Source organism: Dasypus novemcinctus, chromosome 2 (assembly GCF_030445035.2).
Source record: "Dasypus novemcinctus isolate mDasNov1 chromosome 2, mDasNov1.1.hap2, whole genome shotgun sequence".
In the NCBI taxonomy this organism is placed as follows: domain Eukaryota; kingdom Metazoa; phylum Chordata; class Mammalia; order Cingulata; family Dasypodidae; genus Dasypus; species Dasypus novemcinctus.
In genome coordinates, this window is record NC_080674.1 from 8,015,363 (window position 1) to 8,033,135 (window position 17,773).

Below are 17,773 nucleotides of genomic sequence, written 5' to 3' on the forward strand. Positions count from 1 at the left end.
ACATGGATGAATCTTGAGAACCTTTTGTTGAGTGAAGCAACCCAGACATTGAAGGACAAATACTACATGACCTCAATGATATGAAATAAACAAGCTGCCCTAGATAGCAAGAGACTGAACAATAGGCTTACAGGAAATCGGAGGGTGGAGGAAGGATATGAGCCGATGTCTGCAGGGGTGGAATTTAAGACGAGATGGTGGTAAGTATGAACACAAAGAAGAGATAAAAGGGGGGCATGGGGTTGCCTTTGGTTGGGGCTTTGTGGGTTTGAGGGTGGCTGGGGAGGGACGGATGGGTAACATTGCCCAAAAGTGGGGGGAGAGAGGGGTAGCATACGAACACAGGAGAGGGTCCGGTGTTGGTGGAGAGTAAAATGCCGAGAAAATCATATCAAAATATAATAAAGAGGGTTACCTGTTTAGAATGCTCGGAGGGGAGGGTCTGATGCAGGACGGGCTCCTGGGGAATGTCTAAATGCTCATTCTGCCAGAGTGGGTGACACCATGGGGTAGAAACCCAAGTAGTGAGAGTGGGGGTGGACCCACATCCTGGGGAGGACTAATGCCATCAAATAGAGGGAACTGTATCCCTCGAGAGAAAGGGTGGCTCCCAGGGCATTGGGGCAGTTGAGCAAGTTAGGCCCTGAACACTATTCCATCTATCTCTGGAAGTTGCTCCTCAGGAAACGGAGGTTGGCTGTCACTGTGGGCACCAAGATGGAAGGGAACATGGACGTTAAATGTGTGGAACCAAGGTAAATGGGGGGTAAGAGAGGAGTTTCTTGAGAGTACACAAGGATGGATATAAAACATGTAATATTACACCATAACATATAGGAGATGACAGACTGATAATGTAAACCATAATGTAAAACATAGGATAACTAAGAATGTAAAGAACTGTGTATCCTAAAGTATGCACCATAATGTAAGCACAGATGTCACCTTGTTAGAAAGCTAATGTCTCAGACTCTGTACATCACTTTAAGTAAATATGATATGAATAGGGTGTAAGAGTATCACTGTGGAAGGGAAAAGGTTTTCTGGTGGATGTGTGGGAGTGCTGTATATTATATATATGCATTGCTGTGGTCTAGGACTCCTGTGAAGAGAAGCTGAATAATTAGGGGGAAAAAAAAAAAAAGAAAAAAAGAAAAAGATAGGATATAGAATTTTTCAAGTCAACATTCTTTATCTAAGTTCTTTATCTAACTTTATCCAAGTTCTTTATCTAACCTTTAAACCCATCGCTATATGCCATTCCCTAGTAAGGGACCATGACATTATATTGGGCTTCAAATTTCGGGGAGTTCTGGATCACAGAGTGTTTCAACAATGGCAATGGAGGGATACTGGTATGGGATACCAATGACAGGTGATATATGGCTGACAGGGAGCTGTACAGAACATATGTCCAGGGTGCATGGTAATGATTGGATATACTCATAGTGGCAACAATTAAAAACCACAGCAGGGGGGGTACTGGGTTCCTGGCCAGTGGTGCTCTGTCGTGGTCCCTAGGGGAGCAGCGAAAGTCTCCCAGGTACAGCGGCGGGGACCGGGAGGGAGTGAGGGTTCAACAGTGAGCCCCTGATGCTAATGACTATGCTTGTGAGCTGATAAGCCTAAAATAAGAACAAGGCCTAGAGCAACATTGTGCCTGGGAATTTCCTCCTGTCAGCCTTCATGTTACTCAAATGTGGCCAGTCTCGAAGCCAAACTCAGCATGTAAATGCAATGCCTTCCCCCCAGCGTGGGACATGACACCCGGGGATGAGCCTCCCTGGCACCGAGGGACCACTATCAACTACCAACTGATGATGCAACTGGAAAATGACCTTATACGGAAGGTTCAATACGGATCAGCAGAATATCCCTGTCTATATAAAATAACATGACTTTAAAATGCTGTTTGACCTAAAGTAAGGGGGAAATGGAAAGGAGAAATGAGTTTATATGGCTACGAGTTTCTAAAAAAGAGTCTGGAGGCTGGCAGAAGGATTGCCCTCATGCACAACTGAGCAGAGTCAGAGAGACAGATAAAGCAGATACAACCCCCAGATATTGGTTCCTTTGAGGGCTAAAGAGACCCATGGGAGTTATGGTCATGGCCAATGGGGTTAACTACCAGGTCAGATGGCCCCTCTTTGGAGATGGTGTTTATGTGTGATGAATCTGGACTCAGATGGGATCTTCCTTCATAAGACTTTCATGCTAATGTGCTGGAGGTGCAGTTAATGTTGGGATTTAAGATATATTTAGGGGATTTGAATCTCTGGACTGACAATGTGATAGCCAGGTCCTGAGCCTCAACAGACTCCAGCACCTACAATCTGATTTATTGGACTTACCACACTCAGCTAAGATGGAGTTGAAGAAGGACAACCACCACACCATGGAGCCTAGAGTGATTACAACTGAAAGTGGGAGGACTGCATCCAGCATCCATGTGGAATCTGAGCCTCCTCTTGACATAGAGGTGCAATGGACACAACCAATCCAATGTCCACATAGAAGAGCTGGCATTGGATTGGGAAAAGTGGACATGGTGGATGATGGGTATGGGGAAAGGCAGGAAGAGATGAGAGGTGGAGGCGTCTTTGGGACATGGAGCTGCCCTGGATGGTGCTTCAGAGGCAATCACCGGACATTGTAAATCCTCACAGGGCCCACTGGATGGAATGGAGGAGAGTATGGGCCATGATGTGGACCATTGACTATGAGGTGCAGAGGTGCCCAAAGATGTACTTACCAAATCCAATGGATGTGTCATGATGATGGGAACGAGTGTTGCTGGAGGGGGGAGAGGTGGGGTGGCGGGGTGGGGTTGAATGGGACCTCACATATATATTTTTAATGTAATAATATTACAAAGTCAATAAAAAAAATAAAATAAAAAAATAAAAAAAATAAAAATAAAAAAAATAAATAAATGATTTTAACTCTTAAAAAAAAAAAAAAAAAGAAGCAATACAGCCTCATGCTGAATCCCATAATCTAATCAAATGCCCTTAACTGAAATAATTTAATCTAAAGGTCTCACCTACTATAGGTTTATATGCACAGGAATGAATTAGCTTTAAAAACAGGATTTTCTGAGACCCACCCAACGTCACAGTGTTACAATATGTAAGAGAGTTGATTTATTTAAGTTTTTGTATGGTCTGCTTTCTTCACTGATTGTTTCTATTGCTTATTTTGTTCATTTGAATGGACCATTTTTTCTTTTACTTTTTAACTTTTTAGCTTATTTTTTGAAACGTGGACACTTTAATATTTTAATGTGTTAAATATGTAAATTGTTTCCCTAGGGTTTGCTGGTTATTTTATTTATCCCTTATGTTAAAACTTATGAGAGTCTATTTGTTTTGTGATTTTTTTCCAAATTATTTACACAAGACCATGTATTAGTTAGCCAAAGGGGTGTTGATGCAAAGTACCATAAATCTGTTGGTTTTTATAAAGGGTATTTATTTGGGGTAGAAGCTTATATTTACCAGGCCATAAAGTGTAAATTACTTCCCTCATCAAAGTTTGTTGCCACGTGTTGAAACAAAATGGCTGCAAATGTTCAGCCTTCCTCTTCCTCTTAGACTCTATGACCCCAGCTTCTTCCAATATCAAATGCAGGCTGAGATAAGTCTTGTCTCTCTCCTGGGGCTCGATTCTCTCAGGGCTCAGCTGATCTTTTCTCTTCACAAGTTCAGCTGTAAACTCTCAGGTAATTGTCTTGTCTCTTCCTGGGGTCACCGCTGTGTCTAATGGAACCTTCTTTCTTTCCTCAGATATCTGTTTCTCCTGTGTGTTTACTTCCCTGGCTCCAGGATCAAAAACTCCCAACTCTGTCCTTTGCCACATCTTTTATCTGTGAGTCCCAACCCACCACAGGGTGGGTACTCAGTGCTCTAGTCAAAGCCCTAAACATAATTTAATCAAGAAAAAGTGAAACCCAGACAGACCTGTTTATAAACATTATCCAGTATCTACTTTTGGAATTCATAAGCAATATCAAACTGCTACAGACAGTATTCCTTGATTATGTAGTTACCTGCAAATTTGTTCCTTAAGCTTGAATTCAGCAGGCATTATGATAAGGTTTCCTTGAATGTCAGGAGCAAACCAATAAAAAATAAAGGAAAACACTTTTACCAGACTTTGCCAATTGGCTATGTCTTATGCTTTCCTTCAACACTTAGCCAACCTTACAGCAAACAGTCTAAGGAATAGCCTGAGGTAAAAGCATAGGGTCCCCTCCAGTCTTTTTTGAGCATGTGCCTTGTCCCAGGCACACCTACAAGACCTTATTAGCCCCCTCACATACACTTTTACACCCAAGAAATCGGCAACCTTCCCTCTCACTCCAGGGCACTATTGTATTAATAAAGGTATGATTTTTTGCCCCAGACAGCTGTAGTTTGATTATTTTTTTATGGTGTTTTGGTGATCCTGCCAGCATCTTCCTGCATCCAAATAAAGTGCTGGGACAGTGAGACAAAATTGAGTGTGCTGGATCAGTCCTTCTGGATGAGGCTGATAACAACATTAAGCTGAGGATAGGGTCGGGGAAGGACCAATAAAGGTACCAAGAGGTTTTCCTACCATTTTTCAGTTGCCCTTTTCTCGATTTGGTGCTTCCTTAGTCAGGCAAACATTTAACTGTTGTGCAGACCCCTGAGAGTTGGTTCTGCCAGTTTTTGCTGGTTTTTCAATGTTACTGTGGATAAACAGAACCTAGGAGCTTTTCACTCTGCCATCTTGATAACATTTTCCCTATGCCATCTGTTCTAAGTGTTTTACATGTATCCAATCATTTAATTATCACACAACCTATTATTATCATCTCCATGGAAAGTGAAGTTTGAGAAGTAAATTAACCTGAACAACATCACATGGTTGGCAGTGACAAAAATACTGTTACAGGGCCTAACACATATAACAAGTGAATAATTAACAGCAGCATATTTCTCTTTTCTTGTTCTTTACTAACAGAACTTTTTCATGGTGGAAAGACTAGAACCCAATTTTCTCAACTCCAGTTTTTTCTACTCACCAGCGCTGACTCTTGCTTTCCTTGCCTTCTCTCCTGTCCCTCAACTTGACCATAATTTGACAATAAAACATGTTTGTAAATACAATGCATTTCCTTTCTTCAACCTAAGAATCAGAACTTTCCCTCCAATTCACGCCAACAAAAATTTACCTAAACTAAAGTGTATGCTTGTTTCCTCACAAAGTTTTACATTAGTATAATGATAAGATAACTTCCTATATAAGTCCATGACTATAAATACTTAGAAGGAGTTATAATCTATTTTTTATTTTTTCTCACTATATTTTCACTCTGAAAACTATATATCTGACATATTTAGATAGACTTGAACTAATACGAAAAATAAACTAATCCTTTTAAAAAAAGAAATGGGGTAATTATATTCATATTTGCTCTTTTATCCAAGAGCAATATCTGTTATTATCATTATCTCCAGCATCATCCCCAGAACACTGAAACTCCTAAATGAAGCTAGCAAAGAGCCTGCCCTTCCAGAAACTACCGGCTTCCTTCTATGACATGTTTTCTTTACCTTTTAAAAAATTTTTATAATTCAAGCTCTATGCTACTTTAAAAAATTAATTTAAAAGGAAAAGCATTCCTCAATGTAAAGGCTTCCTAGGCTCTACAACAAAATTTCAAATGTTAAATTTATGTTTCTAGTCTCCAAAGTTATAACCAACTCACTTGAATGTTTTGAAGAAAATATGGGCTAAATATTTTTTTGTTATAAAATCAAATGGGCAGCATTTAATCAGTGAAGAAGAATTAAGAAATTCCAAGGGTATTGCGGGTAAAAAAATTAAAATGAGTGAATAGCAGATTTTCTAGTGTTTTAAACAAAGTGAGGTTTTGTTGGAAAATAACTGAGTTTTTCAAGTGATTTGAAAACCTGAATATGTGAAGTTTTTGTCTGGCAAGGGAAAAAAAATCTTTCTGGTATTGCACCCAAAATGCATTTTGAATAAGTCAGTTTTCTAGTTCAGTACAGCATAACTTTGGTCAGAAAAATACAACAATACATTGCACTAAGGCTTTGTAAAAAATCTTTTACCATGCCTGGCATATTTGAAAGCCTCTGAGACATTATCTAACTCTTGAAAAACAAGGACCACAACTTATAGTACAATTACCCACATTTTATCACAGCTAATGACTGATCAAGAACCATTCGGACACTACCCACTTGGTAATTTAAGATTCACTTTAGAAATTATCAATTGAAAGATATTATTTACCTTTTTTCAAAAAGTTTCTCCTTGATCTGTTTATCTTTCCAGAATATCTTGTAAAATGACACATAAGCTTAGTGGTAAATTTTTCCAATTACTCACTTTGCATTCCCCCTGCTGCACAACCTACATCTTGGGAATTTAAGCATATATTTTTCCAATGCAAGGGTTGTGAATAGCCATGAATTTTTTTTGAGGAAATTTGGGTATTCTACCATGAGGCTTACTATCAAGTTACTTTGAGGATCTACATTCAACGAGTTAAAACTTATAAAGCATTCACAAAACCAGTATTTGACAAGAGTGCGTATGCCAAATGAAAGAATGAAGCACTAAAGATGTTATTCTCTAGTATTGCTCTCAGCAGTCCTTAAAAACCATCTTTTTCATCCATTTCAATAACCCATTGTAAAACTCCTGCTGTAGAAGTATCAGGTATTTCTGATTAAAAGAATTTTCTTGTAGCCTCCAGTAAAACATTTATTCATCCAAATTTTCATTCTTGTGTTCACTCTATTCCAGTTATTATGTTCTTGGGAAAACAATGGCACACCAACCAGACAAGTTCATTTCAGTTCTGTGCATGGAGACTTTTTACAACGGGTGTGAAAAATCTCTGAAAGAGGCTTCTTCTACCTAAAAGAACTATGGACACAGGTGTGCCTTGAGAACATGGTTTACATACAGGTTGGTTTTTCAGAGCAGCCAGAGCTCCTCATGTGCCCAAAACAGTAGAATGAAAAAGGTTTCTCCACCATGTTATGAAAATGATGTGATTCTCACTTCTCCTTGAACATTATCTAAACATTAAAAATATGTAATTCTGGTTAAATACTAAAAAAAGACCCATATTTGAGAACATGACTCACTCATTTTTTTAAAAACCTAAAACTTCCTATCAAAAAAATTGGCAAAGTTTCCCCACTTAATCATAAGCACCAGGACACCAAGCACTTTGTTCCCTATATGCTAAAGCCTGGAAATGCAGACTACTCACTTTTGAACATTTAAAAAGCGCCGGGCACAGTTCTGAAGTGCCTCATGTAGTGACTTAATTAATCCTTATTTACCACCAGTGAGTACTATTATTATTTTATGTGAGGCCAGAATCAAGAGATTAAATCATTTACCCATGTGACACAGGTTAGTAGCAGTTGGTTTAAACTCAGGTCGTGTATTACTTATTTGTTGAACAATTTACTGGTGTTGGTTAAAATCAAACTTTTTTTTTTTCAAGTAACCGCAGACTTTTAATAGTTACTTTTGGTTTTGGGAAAAGTGGTCAAATTTCAGACAAGTTAAGGCAAGGGTAACCTTATTTTAAGGGCTTGAGGTAAGTTTCCTCAAGAAATTAGGGGTCAAGCCTGAGGAAATAAAATGTCTAGCTTAACAAATAGGAAGAAAAAAGACCAAAAATGAAATAAAACAAAGAAGGGCAATGAGCAGAGACGATGCCGCGGCCCGTCCAGACCTAAACATTCCGCGGACCTGGGGAGAGGGGTGCGCACAACAGCAGCAACCGGGAGCCCGGCGGGCGCATCCCACCTCGGATGAAGAGACCCCACGGGCCGCTCGGCCCCAAACCCGGGGTCCTATCCTGCCAGCGCAAAAGCAGGCGGGCGCCGCGGCCTCCGGGAGTCGCGGCACCCGGGAAGGATCCCGCAGAGCCTCGCGCAACCACTGACGGACTGTGCCACAAGGGCGCCAGCAGCCCGGGGTAGCGCAGGGCCGCCAGGCGGTGCGGGCGCGCCTCACGCTGCTGCTCTGTGATTGGTCCTAGCTCTAGCCTGGGACCCGAGCCAAGCTTCCTATTGGCCACCAGTGCCGAGCTTCCTATTGGTCATGGGCTCCGAGCTTGCGTGTCTTGGCCATGTGCGTGGGTTTGCTTCCTGGATGTACCCGGCCGCGGTGGGCAGGTGAGGGCGTCGCGGGCCTGGTGTGTCCCCTCTGGTGGTGTTGGGCAGCTTCTGTTCGGAGCCCAGACCCGCCGAGCTCCCTGGTGGCCGGAGGAGACTCAGGGGCCCGCCCTGTCGCTTCCCGCGAGTGCGGGGACCGGCCGCGGGGTCGGCGTGTTCCAGAAGCAGTTGCTGAGTCCGCAGGCCACTGTCTGTGTGGGAAACCCGGGGCCAGTCCCGAACGGCCGCGCTCTGGGAAGTCGCGCCGGGGACGAATCCCGCTCCCGCTTCTCCATCGTTGGCCTGCAGTGCTGGGGACTCCTGAGACACTGGGGAATAGTAGTACCTACTTTATAAAGTGGATGTGGGGTTTCTCCTCTAAGGTACCTAGAGTAACGCGTGCCTCCTAATAAGTTGTAGCAATTGTTAGTAATACTAAAAAGAAAAATGTTTTCACAGTACTTGAGAAATTGTACTTTTCCATATAATTTGTGGAGAGGTGGAGTCGTTCATTCATTCATGTAGTAACTATGCATTCAGTGCTTTCTGTTTGCAAGGGGCTGTTCTGGTCCCTAGGGATAGAGCTTAAATAGAGATATTAATAGTAAGTGATTTTACATTTTAATGTTTGGCCTAACATGATTTTACCTTTTTAAAATTTATTTTTTAGTTTTTAAAGTTAATTCGTCTTTAGGCAGATTTAATTGGCCACAGGGACTTAAACATTATTTAACTAGTAGTTGTTTGTACTCCAAAAGTGGAAAGTTTAGTTTGTTTTGGTTAAATGAGTGTAATGAGCACGAAATCAGTCTAATTAGCATGAAAAGCTCTATGAATGTCCTATAATTTACTCTTGGTAATCTCCATGGAAAGGAATAAATGAAATAGTAAAATGTTTGAGTATATTGGAAGTATATTTCAGTGATAATATGCTCATTTTGAGATTAAGTTAAATAAAGGTGAATGCACTCCCATACTATGACTAATTTACTCAGCATAAGAATGAAATGTAGGGAAACGGACTTTGGCCCAGCGGTTAGGGCGTCCGTCTACCATATGGGAGGTCCGCGGTTCAAACCCCGGGCCTCCTTGACCCGTGTGGAGCTGGCCATGCGCAGTGCTGATGTGCGCAAGGAGTGCCGTGCCACGCAAGGGTGTCCCCCGCGTGCGGGAGCCCCACGCGCAAGGAGTGCGCCCGTGAGGAAAGCCGCCCAGCGTGAAAAGAAAGAGCAGCCTGCCCAGGAATGGCGCCGCCCACACTTCCTGTGCCGCTGATGACAACAGAAGCAGACAAAGAAACAAGATGCAGCAAAAAGACACCAAGAACAGACAACCAGGGGAGGGGGGGGGAATTAAATAAATAAATAAATCTTTAAAAAAAAAAAAAGAATGACATGTATACCCCCACACCTGCAATTTTGATGGAACTGCCTTTTTATTCTTTCTCAGAGCATCCAAAAAAACCCAAACAAACCTATTTAATTAGTATTTGTTACTAGCACTGTCTCATTTCTTTACAGAAATTTTTTATGAGATATTATTATTTAAAGATGAGGATGATAAGGCCAGGTATGTAAGTAAGTAAGTAGCCTTCTCAAAGTTACAGATGTAGTAAGTGACGCAATCCCTGTTTAAAACCCATGCTGTCTGACCCTAGAGTCTGACTTTGAAACACTGTTTCTGAAATTGGATTTAATTTCTCTATTACTCTTCATTGTGACTTCTCTCTCTCAGATTATTTTAGAGTTAATGCCATTAACACTGATGGAAGATTAATTGATTATTGAATTTGTCAAATGAAGAGCATTGGTGTACTTGAGAAGGCCAGTTTCAGTGATGTGGGGAGAGGAGCTCAGAGAGGTATAGTAATATATAATAATAAAAAATTTTCAAGGTATTTTGCTGTGAGGTGCCAAGTTGAAATCAAATCTATGTAGGATGAGTGGGGTATGTGGGAACTCTGTATTTTCTGCACAGTTTCTCTGTAAACCTAAGGCTACCCTGAAAAATAAAGTCTACTAAAACACACAAGCAATCCAGTCTGCTTATCCATTGCCTACTAACTGCCATACACTCCAGATGTTGGAGGATACAAGGAAAACAATAATACCCTACCCTCAGGGAACTTGCTTATCCGGAAAGTCACAAAAGCAGGCAATTACAGGATAGGACAATAAGTGCTTTATATGTGGCTGCAGGAGCACACAGGTGGGGGGTAATTCACCCTGTCTTGAAAGTTAAGTGAGTGTAAAAGCACTTCCAGCCGAGGCACATAGAAAGTCCTCAGTAAATGTGTCTATTAATAACAGTAACACATAGCAACTATGTGTGAAGCATAATTTAACTCTTTTTTAAAAATTTAACTCATTCCTTAACACCATTAGTGACAAATATCTCTGTTTGTAGGTAAGAAAACAGTATCATTTATTTATTTGCCTTCCCCAGGAGACACGGGGAACAGAACCTGGAACCTACCACGTGGGAGGCAAGTGCCCAATGGCCTAAGGCACATCTGCTCCCCATGGGTTGTGGCATCTTCTGGCTTGTGGTATCTGTTCATTGGGGTGGGTGTGGCATCTAGCTTCTTGCCGTAACAAACTACCACAGACTAGTTGGCTTTAACAACAGGGATTTATTATCTCAATTATAGAAACTAGAAGTCCAAACTCAATGTGTTGACATGCTGTGCTTTCTCTGAAGTGCAATGGACAGCAGTCCTTAACTCAATATCTGCTTCTGTTGCATGCCATCTGTTTCCCCTCTCCTCACTTCTACTGCTGTGCTCAAGTTTCCTCTGCTTATAATAAGGAATCTGGTCATAACGGATTAAAGCCTGCCTTTATTCAGTTTGGCCTGATCTTAATAGGATCTTCAAAGATCCTTTTTACAAATGAGTTCACTCACAGGACTGGAGCTTAGAACTTTAAGATGTATTTCTCAGGGTAACTTGGTAATTCCCGTAATATTTCAAATGTGTCATTATTATTGTATCTATTATGCTAATCTGTGATCTTTGATGTTACTATTGTAATTGTTTTAGGGTGCCATGAACTGTGCCCGTATGAGGTAGAAAACTTAATTGACGAATGTGTGTTGTGACTGTTCTGCTGACCAGGGCTCCCCTGTCTTTTTCCCTCTCCTCAGTCATTCCATGAGACACAACAATATTGAAATTGGGCCAATAAATAACCCTACTGTGGCCTCTTAAGTGTTAAAGTGAAAGAAAGAGCTGCATATCTCTCACTTTGAATCAAATGCCAGAGAATAATTAAGCTAAGTGAGGAAGGCTTGCTGGGCAGAAACAGGATGAAAACTAGGCCTCTTGTGTCAGCCAAATTGTGAATGTAAAGGAAAGGCTCTTGCAGGAAATTAAAAGTGCTTTTCCGATGAACACATGACTGATAGATCCAAACAGCTTTATTGCCAGTGTGGAGAATGTTTTAGTGGTCTGGGGAGACCAAACCAGCCACCACATTCCCTTAAGCCAAAACCTAATCCAGAGCAAGGCCTTAACTCCATTCAGTTCTGAAGCATGAATGTGAGGAAGCCACATAAGAAAAGGTTGAAGTTTAGGGAGGTTGGATTTTAAGTTTAAGGAAAACTGTCTCCATAACAAAAGTGCAAGGTGAAGCAGCGAGTGCTGATATAGAAGCTGCAGCAAGTTATCTAGACCTAGCTAATATCATTGATGTAAGTGGCTATACTAAATGTATTTTCATTGTGGATGAAATAGCCTTATATTGGAAGAAGGTGCCCTCTAGGACTTTTATAGCTAGAAAGAAGTCAATTCCTGGCTTCAAGTCTTCAAAGGACAGGCTGACTCTATTGTTAGGGGATAATGCAGCTGGTGACTTAAGTTGAAGTCAGTGCTTATTTACCATTCTGAAAATCCTAGGGCCCTTAAGAATTATGCTAACCTACTCTGCCTGTGCTCTGTAAATGGAAGGAAAAAAGCCTGAATGACAGACAGCACATCTGTTTACAACATGGTTGACTGAATATTGTAAGCCCAATGTTATGACCTGATAGGAAAAAAAAAGATTCCTTTCAAAATATCCCTGTTTATTGGCAATTCACCTGGTCTTTCAGGAGCTCTCATGAGATGTACAATAAAATTAAAGTTTTCATGCCTGCTGATGCAACTCCATTCTGCAGCTCATGAATCAAGGAGTCATTTTGACTTTCAAGTCTTAATATATAAGAAGTGTATTTCATGAGGCTATAGCGGCCATAGATAGTGATTCCACTCATGGTTATGAGCAATGTAAATTGACAGTCTTCTGGAAAGGACTCACCATTCTATCTGACGTTAAGAACATTCATGACTCATGGGAAGAGGTCAAAATATCAGTATTAAGAGCAGTTTGGGGAAATGGACTTGGCCCAGTGGTTAGGGCGTCCGTCTACCACATGGGAGGTCCACGGTTCAAACCCCGGGCCTCCTTGACCCGTGTGGAGCTGGCCCATGTGCAGTGCTGATGTGCGCAAGGAGTGCCCTGCCACGCAGGGGTGTCCCCCACGTAGGGGAACCCCACGCACAAGGAGTGCGCCATTTAAGGAGAGCTGCCCAGCGTGAAAGAAAGTGCAGCCTGCCCAGGAATGGCGCCGCCTACACTTCCCGTGCCGCTGACGAAGACAGAAGCAGACAAAGAAACAAGACGCAGCAAATAGACACAGAGAACAGACAACCAACCGGGGGATGGGGGGAATTAAATAAATAAATAAATCTTTAAATAAAAAAAAAGAGCAGTTTGGTAGATGTTGATTCCACCCCTCATGGATGACTTTGAGGGTCTTAAGACTTCAGTGGAAGAGGTAACTGCAGATGTGATGGAAATAACAACCAGAATGAGAAGTGAAGATGACTGATAAAACTTTAAAAGATGATGATTTGCTTCTTATGGATGATCAAAGAAAGTTGTTTCTTCAGATGGAATCTGCTCCTGGTGAAGAGGTGAAGATGCTGTGATATTGTTGAAATGACAAAGGATTTACAGTATTACATAAACTTTTTTTTTCATTGAAGTTTATCGTTTGGACATGAACATCCATAAACAATAAGTGTATAGTAAAAGTTGTGAGCATGCATATCATCATACAGGGCTCCCATACATTATCCCACCAACAACACCTTGCATTGTTGTGAAACAATTGTTACAAACTATTAAAGAGCATCGTCAAAATATTACTAACTATAGCCAATGTTTTACACTTGGTGTATTTTTCCCCAAACACACCTGATTATTGACACCCTGTGAGGCAGTTTGAGATTAGTTTATGAATCACAAAAAGGCTCCCAAGTCAATCTTAGGTAATCTAATTAAAATTAAAGTCCCCACAAATGAATTTAATATAATCACAGGTTATCACCCCTGGAAGAATAATTTATAAACTTAAGCTTCTCTTTCCAGGATTCATAAGTTAATTTCAGACTCCCTCAATGACCATTCTGTAAGTGTGGAATGATAATTCAGTGTAATTTTGATCTGCATTTCCTTAATAACTAATGATGTTGAACATTTTTTTCATATACTTTTTGGCCATTTATATTTCCTCCTTGGAAAAAAAAAGTCTATTCAAGCCTTTTGCCTATGTTTAAATTGTGCTGTTTGTCTTTTTATCATTGGGTTGAATCATCTCTTTCTATAACATCATTATAGGATATGTGACTTCCAAATATTTTCTCTCATTGAGTACACTGCTTCATCTTCTAGACAAAGTCCATTGATGCACAAAAGTATTTAAGTTTGAGGAGGTCCCGTTTATCTATTTTTCTTTTGTTGTTTGTGCTTTGGGTGTAAAGTTTAAGATAACACTGCCTACCACAATATCTTGAAGATGTTTCCCTACATTTTCTTCTAGGAGTTTTATGATTGTCACTTTTATATTTAAGCCTTTGATCCATTTTGAGTTAACTTTTGTATAAGGTGTGAGATAGGGGTCTTCTTTTCTTTTGGCTATGGATATCTAGTTCTCCCAGCACCATTTGTTGAAAGATGGGTCCTGACCCAGGTGGGTGGACTTGATAGCCTTGTCAAATATCACTTTACCATACATTTGAGCATCTATTTCTGAATACTCAGTTCTATTCCATTGGTCAAATATCTACTTTCTGCTACCACCATGCTGTTTTTAACCACTTTAGCTATTAATAAATATTATGCTTTAAAGTCAGGAAGTGAGAGTCCTCCAAATTCATTCTTCTGTTTTTTAAAATGTATTTTTGGCTATTTAGAACCACTTTCTCTTCCAAATGAATTTGATAATTGACCTTTCCAATTCTGTAAAAAAAAAAAAATGCTGTTTGAAGATGTATTGGACTTGCGTTGACTCTGTAGATAAATTTGGATAGAATTGTTATCTTAATGATATTTAGTCTTTCAGTCCATGAACATGAAATGTCCTTCCATTTATTTAGGTCTTTGGTTTCTTTTAGCAGTGTTTGTAGTTTTTTTCAATGCAAGTCCTTTATGTCCTTGATTAAGTTTATTCCCAAATATTTGGTTATTTTAATCTCTTGTAAATTTAATTACTCAGTAGTGTATTTAAACACTACCAATTTTTGCATATTAATCTTGTACCTGCCACTTTGTTGTTCCAGTAGCTTTGTGAATCTTTTGGGATTTTCTAGATATAGGATCATGTCATCTGCAAATAATGAAAGTTTTATTTCTCCCCTTCCTACATGGATACCTTTTATTTCTCTTTCTTGACTAATTGCTCTAGCTGGAACTTCTAGCACAATATTGAATAATAGTGATGATAGTGGGCATCCTTTACTTATTACCGATCTCAGAAGGAAAGCTTTCAGTCTTTCTTGTTTAGTACAAAGTACTAAGTAGCTGTGGGTTTTTCATACTTTCACTTTATCATGTTGGGAAAGTTTCTATTCCTATCTTTTGGAGAGTTTGCCTCAAGAATAATGTTGGATTTTGTCAAATGCCTTTCTGCATCAATTGAGATGATCATGTGATTTTTCTTTCTCAATTTAGTAATGTGATATATTACATTGATTTTCTTGCATCCCCTTGCATACCTGGAATAAAACCCACTTGATTATGATGTATAATTGTTTTAATGTGCTGTTGGATTCAATTAGCAAGTATTTTTTTGAGATTTTTTTGTATCTATATTCATTATAGAAATTGGTCTATAATTTTCTTTTTATCATGTTATCTTTTCTGGCTTTGGTATTAAGAGGATGTTTGCTTATAGAATGAGTTTGGGAGCTTTCCCTCCAGTTCCATTTTTTGGAAGATTTTGAGCAAGATTGGTATTTATTTTTTAAATGATTGGTAGAATTACCTGTGAATCCATCTGGTCCTTGGCTTGTCATCTTTGGGAGGTAATTGACTATTTTTGTTGAGGCCTTCTATTTCTTTTAGGGTCAGTATAATTTGTACATGTCTTTCTAGGAATTTGTCCATTTTGTCTACATTGTCTGGTTTGTTGGTGTACAGTTGTTCACAGTATCCTCTGTGGGGTCAGTAGTAATATCCTCCCTCCCCACTCCCATTTGTGATTTTATGTATTTGCATCTTCTCTCTTTTTTTCTTTGTTAATCTAGCTAAGAGTTTCTCAATTTTGTTGGTCTGTTCAAAGAACGAACTTTTGGTTTTGTTGATTCTCTCTAATATTTTTGTTGTTGTTTCCAAAAACAGATTTTCAAGCATAAAATTAAGTGAACATTAATAAATTTGATTAATTTAAGCTATACATACCCTCATCCAGAGATGAATGAGTAAAAAATCAGTTGATGACATAAGGTTGAGTGAAAGAAGCTAGACACAAAAGGAAAAATATTGCATGGTTTCCCTTATACAGAGACAGAAAGTAGATTATAGCTTACCTGCGGTCACCCCTCGGGCTGAAGTGTGGTTTGCTGGCCTGGCGAGGGGAGCGGCCATGGTAGGCCTAATTCCGCTGCCCCCATAATAGGGTGGTTGGTCGGGCCCACCGCCACCCCTGAAGGAAGCTCGGCATGGGCGCAGAGTGCCCTCGGGTCTCCCCTTCTCGGCAGCCATGCTTCCGCGGCCGCCCCTCCTCCCGGATGGCGCCACACGATGCCTGTGGGGTGGCACCCTTCTTCTTCTTTCTCCCTGCGCAGGCGCAGGGCGGAAAATTCCAGTCTGCCCTTTTCCCCTCCCCCGACAGCAGCAACAGCCAGGCGTGGGCGGAAAAATCCAGTCTGCCCTCCACCCCAGCAACAGCAGCCACCAATCCCTAAACCCTGCCCCTTCCCCCAGCAACAGCGACAGCCAATCCCTAACCACCACCCCTCCCCCGTCCAGTACCACCCACTGACCTTTCGCCAGCAACCAATCAGAACAGGGCGTGGCTTCGACCAATCAGCCTTCCCTAAGCCCCTATAAAACTGTTGCCTCTCCCTCAATAAAGTGGACTTGCGTGTTTACCTTGTCTCCGCGGTAGTTCTTCTGCCGTGCGCCCTCCAGTCCTGAGAGCCCCCGACAAGGGCCTGGCCTCCCTTGTCCCCAGTTCATCGCCTGCTTCTCCGGGCGACCCCTTCATCGCCGGCTTTGCCGGGTGACCCCGTCAGCCGAACCGCGCAACCCCTGTGAGACCGATCCCTTGTCTGCTGCCGGACTGACCCCTCGTCCCAAGCGGGACCGACCCCTCGTCCAGAGCTGGACTGATGCCTCGTCCGCAGCCAGACCCCACCTCTACCGACCGAGCAAGCTGTCACACTTATCAGGGTCAGGAATGGGGATTTTCTATTTGGGTTATGAAGAAGTTTCCATAATGAAGGGTGGTGATAGTAGCACAACATTGTGAATATGATTAATACTGCAGAATTGTACACTTAGAAGTGGTTAAAAGGGGAAATTTTTAATTGTGTGTTTATGTTACCACAATGAAAAGTTAAAAAAAAAAAAAAAATTAGTGCCGTACCACACCTGATGACTGCCCTCTCTCTTCCATGTGTCCAGGACCAAACATTCCCTTCTGTTTCCTGAGTCATGCAGATTAGGCTTGGAACAAAGCCTGTAAGTTGTTCAGGTGGTATAATTTTGCTTAGTGCATGTGGGCTTACATATCAAAGTGATTTTTTACCACAAAACTGTGAAATTGAGATAATTTAAATGTTTTTAGATACTTCAACTGATAATGATCAACTTTCCCCACCTGAGCAGGAGCATTAACCTAAATGCTAATAAATGTCATGTTACATATGCTGGTGTTAAATCAGTTCTTCCAGATAGTCATCTATACTTATTTAATGCTAGCATTCTTTAAATTAAATATAGTTGGTTGACATTGCAAGGAAATCTAAATACTGCATTTGACATTACATTTCCGTGGCTATGGGTTATGGTGGTTCTTTTTAGCTTAGGAAATATTTTGTTATTCAGAGTTTTTCAGAAAGAGAGAGAGAGAGAATGTACCATAAATGGGTTTTATTATGTCTGATCAATCTATCTTTAGCACTAATTACTTTCCCTTATAAGTGTGTGTAACTTTCTAGTGTCATCAGGAGCATGACCAGAGAGGAATAGGCCCAACTCAGGTCCTGAAAGGGTGGGCATGGGGGTCAGCCAGGATATTTGCATGGTCTGCCCAGTTCAGCAGTGCTCTTT

At 40.8% G+C, this 17,773-nt stretch overlaps 1 long non-coding RNA gene across 1 annotated transcript; it reads right to left on the minus strand.

Annotated features, from left to right (window-relative positions):
- Nucleotides 1–13,037: 13,037 nt before the first annotated feature.
- LOC139440141 (uncharacterized) lies at nucleotides 13,038–16,146 on the minus strand. The gene is made up of 2 exons (XR_011650228.1): nucleotides 16,027–16,146; nucleotides 13,038–13,120 (listed from the first exon to the last, which is right to left on the minus strand). It is a non-coding gene; the product is annotated as an uncharacterized lncRNA (long non-coding RNA).
- Between the last annotated feature and the right edge of the window lie 1,627 nt (nucleotides 16,147–17,773).